Raw genomic sequence first — 12,224 nt, 5'->3', positions numbered from 1 at the left:
TATCCTCACTCCCTGTAGCAACCAGACTGAAAGAGGAGACAGGATGGAAATTGGAAGCATCTATAATGCACCAGACTAAGCAAAAATAAAGTGTGGTGCAAGGAGAATTAAGTGGTAGCAAAGAGCATGCTCATGTTGGTGAATGTCGGAATTCTTTTTAGGTGCTGCTAAGAAGCAAGTTTTTGTCAAGCCATGAACACCACTAAAGCACATTCCTTGTCTCCTAAGCACCAATGAGTCCCAAAAGCTGCCATTTAAAATTTTTAGTATCCATTACAGAGAAATCATCGATTGCAAACAATGTGGGGAAAGCTATGTGAAAATTCTCTTTCAGGGTGGGATGAAAAAAATGCCAATAGGAACTCCACAACACTGGAAAACAAAGACCGGACCAACTCTCATTCCATCTGAGAAACAATTAAAAGTGTGAAACCAAAGGCTTCCAGCAGAGACTGCTGCAAAGGCTTAAAAGATAGTGTCTCTGGAGCAACTGCCGTAAAACACAGCCCCAGCCCTCCCAAAAAGTGCCAAGTGCCTTAATGTCCATGGGGATCAGCGGAATAGGGGGTGTCACCTCTCCCAAACCCAGCAGTTATATTCTCCTTCTGTCCTTTGTTTCAGCTGGTGAAAATCTGACTGTTTTCAGCTCAGTGTCTGGTACGAGCCAACTCCTGTTTATCTCCTGAGCCACACTTTCCAGTGTGTCATCAGGTGCCCTCTTGGCCACCATCTAAGGAGCACTGACAGGTTGCGGTAGTTTTCCAGTCAGACTCTGAAATGGTTATTCACACTTTTATCATGGCAAGATTAGATTATTGTAATTCTTTATTGGCTGCCTTCCCAAGGGGGGCTCTGCACAAACTCCAGATGGTGTGAAATATAGCCAGCAGGATTTAAGAAGGGACAGTATCATCTATTCTGTTAAAACCTCTACCTTGGCAACTAGTTAAACAGCAAACTGATTTCAAACCTGTCCTTTTTCCCTCTTTGCCCAGCTGAGGCCAGGTCTCTGTCACCAATATTGTGATTCGTTACAGAGTACTTTACCCAGGCTCACACTACCTGGTAAATAATTCTCTGAGGAGTGATTTCAAGAAGGTGAGGGAGGTATAAACCTGATTTCCATCTGCTCATTCTACTCTAAAGCCTGTGCAAAAGCTGGGCGGGATACTGTAATTACACCCTTTGCAAACATCACACAGTGTCAAGGATCGATGAGCTGCTCTTACTGAACTGGTCTAACCAAAACTGCAGCCTAAAGACCCTGTTCCTGGCCACCTGCCTCCAGGCATGAGGCACCAAACCATAGCCCTCCTCTGTCATGGCTGGCAAGAAATGGCAATGCCAACCTTATCCCACAGAGGCAGCCATCTAAATGCAGCAGATCCCTAAGGCTCTTCTAATTGTCAGGTGGCCAGTCCCTTCTAGCCCCAGTGTGAGCTGCCAAGGGGATACCTGGACAGCAGCCAGCTCCCTGCTCCTGCTCTAGCACTGCAGGGCCTCATCAGAAAACACAGACTGCTGGTACGTGTTCCTATGTGCCATCTTTCACTTTGTGTAAACAGTGGCTACACAAACAATTGATAGGATAATAACTGGCTTCGTACAGACCAGCACAAATAAAACCTTCCGGTGTTTTGGGCTTTTGTCTTATTAGAACTTTCTCTTTCTGGAAGAGCATGATACGAAAGGTGTATTCCTTCCCGTTTGATTTCTTTTCATATTGAGCCCAAGAGTTAAAACTTTCCCTGATTTAGCTCAGAGTGCCTAAACTCCAACAGGCCTTTCGTGCAAGGGAAACGTCTTGGGCGGGCTGTAATCAGAAACTAGTAAAGAATTTGGCTTCTTTTTATTAACTGCTATTTACACAGCAGAATGTGATTTGCTGCATAAGAGAGAGAAGGGCTGGGGACAGCTTTTGCTGTGCACTGGAATGGCATGGCAAACACGGCGTGCTCTGCGTTGTTTACCTTCCCCAACGCTTCTGCAGGGAACCTGTGACCTGCCACTCATGGACGTGGATATAAAAGCTCATGCTGTTTTGGTTGGTTGTTTTTTCTGTTAGTGCAAGACAGCTGACACAGACTGTTTGCTTTGGGAAAACAACCAAATCCTTTTGTTTTGCATGAAGGGGGTGAAAAAAACCTGTATGTAAAGAATTGCCCTGACTCTGCAAACAGCTACTGCACAAGGAAGAACGACTGGTGGGCAGCTCCAGAGCACGCTGACTGTCATTTTAGAGCTACAGTGCTGCTGTCATTTTAGAAATTCAGAAGCCTTTGGAAGCTGAAGACACAAAAATATTTCCCCATATGGATAAAAATTATTTTTTAAGAAAAACACAGCAATGTGAGAGAACAGACAAAGTCAAGATGTTTTACCTGAAATAATGAGAATTTAGAGTTGAGATAAAACAGTCTCTGTGCCTTGTGCTAAACTGTTCGGCACTTTCTATGGGACTGAGAAGTATAAAGCAATTTTTTGTACCACTTTTATAAACCATGTCCTGCTGGACCAGATGTCTGGACATTTTAACACAAGAGAGATAGTGAGAAGGGCTTTGGGATTACTGCTGCCTTGCACCACCCTGAGAGCAGCTTCAAGGGCAGGAGCTACCACAATGTAAACCCAGCACTTTGATAAAGCCCTGCCTCAGTGCTTCCTCAAGCATGCTGCTGCCTATGAGAGATGCTGACAGACACCTGTCAGTTTCCCATTCATTCCGTTTCCAGGTTTCTCCAAACCAGACCACTCAGCTGTGGAGTGAAGGTGCCAGTCCACGTCCCACCAGTACTGAGGTAGTCTTAACTTAAATCTAGAATGAAAATTTTACATCTTTGAATTTCCCAACAGCTCATTTAAAAGACAAATTTTATCGCTATTTGTTCAGCTGGAGCACTTCACCAGTGGGTGGGTTCGAGGTGTCTGAACAGAGGCATCTAGAGCTATTTGAAAAGTTTGTGACTCCCCTAAGGCACCTGCACAGGGCTGCCGGGTAAAATTCAGGACCTACAGGAAATTCACATCCTCTTTTACTGGCGACAGAGCTCATGTGGGACACACAGAGGCACTGTAATATATCACATATCCTATATAGTGCCAGACACATATGGGTAGGCAACTCAACTGCCTCCTATGTGAGTCAACCCAGTGTTTGCAGAAGATCTGTTCCCAGCTTCTTTGTCTGCTGAGAACTGAGCCATGAATGCATTCTGTGAATTTCAGAAAACTGTCCAAAATGAGTGCTGGGAAAGGCAAAGCCTGCTTATCTTACATAGAATATAACAGCTTACTTGTATTCCCTGCAAAGTCACTATGATCTCCATGACACCAGCCACCACAGCCTTGAGCAACAGAGCAACCCAACCATGATCTGCTCAAGCCTTCATGCACACGAACATTGATCCATTCAGCACATGCATATGACACTGATAATCATCCGATGGGCCATGTGACAGACTAGAAAAATCAGACAAAAAACCTCACCCCACCGTGTGACACAGAGCCCACCAGCCCAAACACGTGCCATTTCAAGCCTAGTTCTTTATCAGATGAAAGGAAGGGTCTCCTGATCACATAAACAGCATAAGAAGTGCTGCAGCCCTCAGCTGTGAACATGAATGCTCAATATGCCAGGTGGCTTAAACTGCAAGCATGTAATCTCCTGTTGCTCTATAGCTTTCAGGCATCCTTCCACATTCTTAATTCTCCTGATAAATTTGGAGAGATTTGTTTCCAAATAACACATTTTCCAGCAATTCACAAGATAACACATCCCACATCATGAACTCCATCTACCATATTACAGCCAAGAGTGAAAGAGCTCAGATATCCCTATAGATCCACTCTTGAACAGCTGGGGGGAAGCACATTAAAAGGAGGCATGTTGTATTCTCTAGGGATCACCACTGTGACCAGAAGTGTGAACGACTACCCAAACCTCACGTTATTTGCAAAGCTGAAGGGCGAGTAGAAAAATTAATAGATCATAGGCATTCATACACAGCCTTTAATTAGAGAGCAGAACGTGGCTCTCTGCATAGGAAAACCTTCAAGTGGTGCAAATCAACACAGCTCTATTATGGAATTACATCAGTCTGTGCAGATGGGAGTTTGGTCCAGGTATGCACACGAGGATGTCTGTCTTTACCATGGAAACACAACACCTAGGTGAGGGACCACACGAGCAGCTTAACAGCAACTGTATTAATACTTGACAGGGCAGGAAAGAAAAATGAAAACAATTGCTCTAATTGAAACTATGGGGGGTGTGTAAGTAGGGCAGAATTCACAGTAATTACCTGATTTGGAGCTGAGCCACAACACCAGCACTGCTGCTCTTGCTCTATAGGACTGCAAAGGAGCCTAAGTAAACAGGATTTTGGTTTTCCATCTTTGGCGAAAATGGTTGTTTACACAGAAACAGGGAACTGTGTAAAAAGACATGGTGCCTGCTCAAACCTGAGGATTGAAGCAAGGCTGCAAGCTGAGGAGCTGAACTGCTGCCCACACTTGCACCAAACAGCCAAGAGATATGATGCTCCCTCAGAGAGATATTTCCTGCCTGGATAGTGGATGGGCACAGCTTTGACCAGCTGTGGAAAGGAAACTCCAGGATATTACAAATGAAATCAAGGCTCCAGAGGTGTTAACATGAACATTCTGGATTTCCTCAGATTGGAGATGCTACCAGCTCACAGTTCCCTCTCCCTGAAGTCCATTTGCCACATACCACTCCTATTCCTTCCTCACAGCCATCACCAATAGCCTCCAGACCCTGCTCCTCATTCTCCACTACATCTCTCCATATCACCTGCAGAGAGGCAAACCTGCACAGAAAGCTGTCTAGAGGCTGGTTCCCAGAAATCCCACAGGGCAGTGGAATCCCAGGCACAAGGTGCATGAGAAGCACGAAGACAATGGTTAATAACAAAATGAGGCTCCACTGGTAGCATGGAGAGGGAATAACCTAGCCTAGAGTTATTTCAGAGTATCACTTGAGAAGCAGTGATAGTGTCTACAGGAAAGAGTAGATGAAGTCCTGCAGGAACAAAGCTCCTTTTCTGAGGAAAAGCCAACAGCCAATGGCTTACCCAGTGATGACGTTCATGGTCCAACAAGCATGTCTTAGTCATATAACAGAGGAACAACTTGAAGCATCTGCTCCATCATCAGTCACTGCTTTGTGACTGTGCCAGTGACTGCAGTGACAGGGGTCCAGTGCTACGGGCCCTGCATGCACACAGGTCTGAACCTGTGACCCACAGCTTCTGCAGACCATCACCAATCCCCTGAGACATACAGCTCCCCACAGCCTTGCAGGTTATTTTTAGTTAGACAAACTCAAATGGCTGCCACAAAAGCTTAATCTCTTTCCAGCCACACTCACGCTGAGTGTCAATAGGAAAAAGTCCCATGAATACGCTTGATAATTACAGGGCCATGGCTGTAGCAAAGAACAAAGTATAATGCAGGCTTGAATACTCAGGAAATTGACTGCTGATATGTTTCCATTCATTGTTTTGTTCCCTGTTCTCAGTGTTATATTAAAATCTCCTACTAAGAATGAGCTTTCTTGTTTAATGGAACTTGTCAGTTAGAGGAAATCTGCTTGAGCTGTTTGATCTATTCTTTAAAATAATATTAATTGCAAATTTAGCACATGACCCTATCTTCGTTCAAAAAATAAAGCTGATATTTTTCAAAATGTATTTGTTGCCCAGAAAAATCATGGGCCATTACTTTCCCACTGGATGCATTCACTGTCCCTTTGCCCCACTGTTCAGTCCTGGCTATTCATTAGATGTGTTGATCAATTGTACCAGTCACCTGACATTGTTTTCCTGACTATTAGTGAAAAGTGATACTAGTGAATAGCAAATAGTAAACACGGTGCAAATCTCTGGTCACGAGAGAATCCATGAAACCTTGCAGTTTTTGAGCAGTTTTGTAAAATCCTGACTACCATATCCACATTCAAGCGTGACCTCACGTCTATAGGAAATCATGCTCTGTGTTCTGCTTGCTTCTCCATTAATGGAACTGGCTTGTCTATTTTTGATTCTATGTGGCTTGTAATTAAGAACTGAATTTGCATGTTTGCTATTCATCCTGATTCCCAGCATGTGCAGTCACAATAACAAATCTTAATTTCAGGCTCAGAAGCTGATGTACAGCAGAATCTGAATTTCCCAAGTCCTACAGTTCAATGGTATTTAAATCTGAAGGTTACACTTGGTTCCTTGCAGACATAAAAGAACTATTTAGAATAATTAGATGCAGTGGCCAGTTTAGACTCTATGTAAGTTTGTAGGATTATTTCAATTTGCTGGTTCTGAACCTTCAGTGAAAATCTGCCAAAATGGGTTGCATGGGGTTGTTCACTGAAACAGTATTTCTTTTGTGAATGTCTTCCTGCATCCAGTTATATCAGAATGATGGAAGATAGGGGAAATAGCCAATTTCAGCACTCATATAATTAGATGGAACACATTCTATCATCATCAGTACTTGATCCTTTTCTTTAGGCAATCTCAAAAGACTTTCGGAAGTATTCAGAAACCACTGTCCATGTCACTGTGACCACAAGTGCTGTCACTTCTAGGAAATTGACTTTACAAACCGAGAAGTGGTGCCGTGAGCCCGTTCCCTGCACGGCACCAGCATCAGCTCTGCAGCTGGCTCCTTCCCCCTCCGGCATAACACCTCTGGCAGGCACTGTGAATCCCCTCCCCTGTCTGGCGGCAGCAGGTTTGGTTATCTCTGTTCTCATGCACGGAATTTGCTTCACCTGGGCCTTGCTAAGAACGCTGCCCTGACACTGTGCACCTCCACCAATGTGAATTAGGGGCAGCGAGACCCCCCTACAGAGGTACCTTATTGAGGGATGTGCCTCAGCCACGACTGCTCGTGCTGCTGGGGGAGCCTGAGCTCCCTGCCTATGTGCTTTTCAGGACACGTACCATCCTCCTCCGCTCCATCTTCCCTGCTCCTGACTAATTCAGGCAGCTCAAGGTGCAGGGAATTCCTCTCAAATAAATCCATCCTCCCCCACCCTGATCCTTGCTTAAAGCAAGGGCAGAATTGTTCAAAATAACCCAAGGGAAGAAATCCAAATAGGAGGTGGCCTCCTTCCAACCCTCAGTGCTGGGGGCTGAGGTGTGGCCCGTGCTTCGGGCTCCCTGGGTCATTCCAGCACCTTTGTCTCATTCCCTCCTGGAGCGAGGCCCTCCCACGGGCTCGTGTTTTCAGCGGCCCATGAAGAGCTCTCTGTTCCCCGCATGAGTCACACCCGCGGCCGGGCAGTGACATCAGCCCCTCGCAGCCCTCCTCGAGCTGCCCTTGGCACTCGCTGGGAGCGGGCCTTTGTGCCGAGGCAAAGGGCCGGGACTGCCGGCGGGAGCATCGCTCAGCACGGCTGCATCGAGCGGTCTGTTGTGGGGGATGCCATCCGTGAGCCATCGGAGGAGCAGCTGCAGAAGCCCTGTTTTTCACGCCTGCCAGCAGGCAAACCCTCTCCTGGAATCTCCGGCGTGGTGCTAAAGCCCTGCCGGCTGTCACTACCTGCGCCAGCCACGCCGGGACACGGCACATGCTGCGAACACCTTTTTCTTTGACGGCGCTGGCACTTCATCTGAGCCCGGGACAGAGAGGGCGCGGCCGGTTTTCAAGGCTGCTTTGAGACTACAATAAGAGCTCTTTTATGGGCTTAAAATTACCATTCTGCAATACTGGCAAACCATTACCTCTTCCAGGAAAGCTGCTTTGCAGTACTGCAGGAAAGTTATCCCCCTGGTGTTGTCAGCCGCACCAGCAGCATTGCCGTCCTGTATTCCTGACCAGAGGCTGCTACATCAAGGGATTGAATGACTTCATGACCTTGATGGATGCACAGAGTCAGTTCAAGAGCACTCAGCTGTGCAAATGAAATGCTGCCATCTCACTGATAAGAGGGGAGAGTACCCATGCCAGGGCAGAGGAGGGGACATGTAAGGATGCAGCAGATAATGGTGACTCGGGGTGATGGCTCCAGCTCTGAGCTTGCCGTTTTGGGGAGATAGGCACCCCACCTACTTCAAGCCAGTCCCCTTCCCTCTGTGGCAGGAGCAGCCAGCCTGGTTTGCCAAGGCTTTACTATAAACAAAATGTCTAATGAAGTATTTTTCTAGTAATTTTCTTCTTCTAGTGCTGCTGGAGGTCACAGCCATCCCAGAGTGGTTGGCTCACCTATGGACTTCAGCTACACCAGCACAGACCCTCCATGTCTAGTGGGAAAGGGTGCCAGGTGAGCTCTCCCAGTCTTTGAAACATCAATAAGGTAACTGTACAAAGAGAGGAAAAAGCCTAACTTCTCAGTTCCAGTGCAAGGAGAGCTCTGCTTTTGCTCTCAGCTCAGTAATTTGGTGCTGTTTGAGGGTTAGACTACAACTCAGGCCTGCAATTCTGCTTTAGATTTGACTGAACCTCCATGAAATGTCAAGTATGCTTATGAGATTTCAGCACAAGAGATGGGAAACACTTGATGCCTGATATTGCTTTCTGAGGCCTTTTTCATCCATGAGACTTCTATACCCTGAACCCAAATCCTTCCCCCAGTTTGTCCTCCAACCCTGTCTACACACTCTGTAGCCAAATAATATCCTCTTTTTTTTTTTAACTTCTGGAGACACAGCAGCTGTTCTGTTTTGCTGCTGAATGAAGCAATGTTTTACCAGCTATGGTTTCCTGATTTGCAGATTTTGGTGGCAGTGCTGTCGCAGAGTTCCCACCATCAGCCCCTGCCAGTGTCCCCCCCGCCACACAACACTCAGGCCTTTCAGCTGGGCCAGAGCTGTTGTTCCCAGGGGCAATGCTGATCAGGCACTGATCTAGCTGAAGCAAAATGCAAAACCAAAAACCAAACCAAAACACATACACAAAGAAGAAAAAAAGTAAAATCCTTTCTATTTTACAGGCTGTCTTGTTCAGAGTCTTAACCATCAGCAATTCCTGATGTGGCTTGCTGCAAATTCACACGAAGAGTTGTTTAGATGCAGCTGGGAGGGGGCTGAGCTGGAGTAAAACAGTGTGGAAAAAAGCTGAGATGGGAACATCTCAAGGTAGAATTACTACTGAAGCTTTCTTGTCCTTAAACCATGGCCAAGGTCTCTTATCTTGGACCACAACCAGGAGATCACCATAATTTTCCAGTAAACAGCCAATTCATTTCACAATTTATACATCATTACACATCCCCCACGTACCACAGATTCAGCTCTACAGACTCCTTTCAGGCCTTAAAAGGATCCTTAGGCTTCGGTTTTCATTTTTAAATGAATACAAGCATTGATCTGAGCTCTAAGCTATTAAAGCAAGACATCACTTCACTGATAAACTAAATAATTTCACAATAATTCACTTAATTGTCCAATTCACCTATGCCTTTGGAGCTATGCTGGGATTCCAAATAACACAAATAATAACAAAAATAACAACAGCACATTCCATCTTACTGAACGAAACAGTGCTATACCAAAACACAGCTCGTGATACATTATCACTGGCTGTGCAGGAGTGTGGGTGGGAAGCAGGAGGCTGCAAGAAGAGACAGATAGAGCAGCTCCTACACGCGACTGTTTCCTCTGTGCTCTTTGCCTTTTGCTGAAGAAGCTCAGCAAATACATTAACACACGCGTGAAAAATGAGCTGAGGTAATTCCATCTATGAGCATGTGATCGGTCCTGCTGCCACAAATGTTTTCCCTCTAGGTCCATATCTGAATCTCACACAGACTGACTCACTCTGCGGCCGCACACGTCACTACTACCCGGCAGCGTCAGGCTGTCATTTGTTTCCTTTTGGAACGGGATGTTCTATAATAGCTCCAACTCCCACTCGACAGTTTATGAAATTGCAGTTCTTTCACATACCTCCTTTGTTCCTGAGCAGCAAGGAGTTTTCAGCTTGTTTCTAAGGTGCTAAAAGAGGATAAGAGTGGCCTGAGCTCAGGGATACCTCACCTGAAGCTCTAACAGGATGTGTCTTTTAACAGGATGAAGGTGTGATGGTTCTCAGTGCATTGTAGAGTTTGTTCTTCAGGAAAACAAAGGAGGCATAGTGCAGAACTGTTGCTTCTGAGGTTGCTGCTTGAAGTCTCATTCATAAGGCTTCTTCTCCCACAGTCAGGGAGAGACTGTCACGGCCATGGAAGCTGAAGCTCTGGACATGCTGATGGAGCCGTCAAAGTAGAACCAGCTCTGCTTCAGAGTGTCTTGCTATGATGCTCAAATATGCAACACTTGTTATTCAGCACTGATTAGTTTGACCCTCTGTTCCACAAATGCTAATCTACATCTGTGTCTTATTCTGGAACAGGTAAGTTTCTGAAGTGAATCCCTGACTGACTGTGCTTCACTTCATACCACAAAGTTTCAGAGCTCAGCTTACAGGACTAAACTCATGCTAGTCTCAGGTTAAAACCCCCAAGTGTCACTAGTATAGACACGGAGTTGTCAGCACTGACTGGTTTGTTCTGCTGGCTTGGTGCTCCTGTCATACCAAATTACCACTGCTTGCTACCTGTTTTTCAGAGCCCAAAATCCCGGAGTTGGCTCTCAGCATAAAATTGCAAAAGGAGTAATATGATGTGGTTCTAGAAGTACAGCAGAAGAGAGGAAGCTGCAATACCCCAGGGTTCCCTGTCCACGTAAAGACCATGTTCATCAGGATACACCGTAAAGCTGCCAAGTTTCCTGCTGGGAATATCTGATAGGCAGCTGATACAAAAGGACAGAACCGAGGGAGCAAGAGAGCCAAAGAATGAAAGGATGCAAAAGATGTTGGCATTTCTCCTGCTTACTTTTGGGATGCTGCTATGATTCAATGCAGGCTAAAATGGATTCGTCTTCACACAGGGTGCACAGCAAAATGGATGCATTGCTATGTGGAATCCAGTGTCCCCTGCTCCAAGTGCTGCTCCCCCATTTATCAAAGAGCTTTAACCAAATGGGGAGCTGACATTACTTCTTAAGGGTGTAGCCATTCCTAACAAGGAAGTCAATGACAACTTCAAGCATAGCAAAACGACTATTTCTGGCATTCTTCAGAAAAAGGTTATCACTTATTACCTGTCCCTGGGAATATAATGGGAATCTTAAAGATGACTTGGAGACAGTTTGGAAAAGCAAAACTTAAACGTTGCAAACTGCACATAACATTTCTCTGGGAAACAAAAAAGTTCCTGGGGCTCCTACCTGCAAGAGGGTGCCCTAAGCGTCTCTGCAGATATTTATTCTGACCTCCTGGACCTTTGTCCGAGGTTCAATCATCGGGTTTAAATAAATAAGCATTAACAAACCCAAAGCTCCAGACCTTCCACTGTCCTGCACTGAGCCAAGACCTTAAGCAAAGAGGCTTAAGTCACATTTCATTTCCTTTGACCTAGAGACAGAGCACAGCTTGATATATCCCAGTTATGGAGCAAAAAGACCTTTATGGCTGCACAACCTTGCATTCAGCTGCCTGAGAAATCTTTAGAAACCGCTGTAAAGGCAGATCACGACAGGCTGGCATCCCTTGCTCGCTGCAGACACCTTCACATGCAGCACTGGCTGGGGAGAGCAGAGAGAGCTCTCCAGCCCTGACTTACTTGCACTACAGCCTCAGGAATCCTGCTGGTGCTGCCTGGCCAGCCTTGGGTAATGCTGCACTGCAGAAATACAGTGCCCAGACTCTCAGAGCCAGCCCTCGAGCTTTGGTAGACGCCAGGACAAAAGACAATCTCTAAATGTAAGTCATTATAATCTCACAGACATCACCTATAACTTTACCTGGGCTTACCTGGGTCGCTGTGGAGGGTAGGGCAGCGTTTCCCTTGACATTCACAACGAACGCGTGCACCAGAGAATACGAGGCTCCTCGTACACAGGGTATTGTTCTGGATTTCGTATTTCTTCGGGGTTGTCTTGGCAACGAAGAGGGTTTGCCGCTAGAGGTGTGTGAAACACTGGGTAACAAAAAACATCACAACTCCCACTTGTTTCATTCCATCACCCTGTTAAACCTGACTCTTTTTCAACCTGGAATGCTCTCAGTGTGCTGTGTGTCAGGAGGGGCAGCACAAATCAGCACCGACTCCTCTGTCTCCCCCTTTGCCCCAACACAGTGATTTTGAAAATAACAAAAAAATGACATTTTTCATTGGAAAATGATGTCTATTCAGACACCCTTATAAGCTCTGTTCCCGT

At 45.9% G+C, this 12,224-nt stretch overlaps 1 protein-coding gene across 1 annotated transcript in view; it reads right to left on the bottom strand.

Annotated features, from left to right (window-relative positions):
- The window catches only part of SLC6A6 (solute carrier family 6 member 6), an 88,425-nt gene extending 76,590 nt beyond the window's left edge, over nucleotides 1-11,835 (bottom strand). The window contains exon 1 of the mRNA XM_017732541.1: nucleotides 11,818-11,835. The gene's annotated coding sequence lies outside the window, so the exon portion shown is untranslated. The remainder of the gene's footprint in view (nucleotides 1-11,817) is intronic.
- Between the last annotated feature and the right edge of the window lie 389 nt (nucleotides 11,836-12,224).

Source organism: Corvus brachyrhynchos, unplaced genomic scaffold (assembly GCF_000691975.1).
Source record: "Corvus brachyrhynchos isolate BGI_N302 unplaced genomic scaffold, ASM69197v1 scaffold4, whole genome shotgun sequence".
Classification (NCBI taxonomy): domain Eukaryota; kingdom Metazoa; phylum Chordata; class Aves; order Passeriformes; family Corvidae; genus Corvus; species Corvus brachyrhynchos.
The sequence above is the reverse complement of the archived record's forward strand: the minus strand, read 5'-3'. Positions and strand labels throughout refer to the sequence as shown.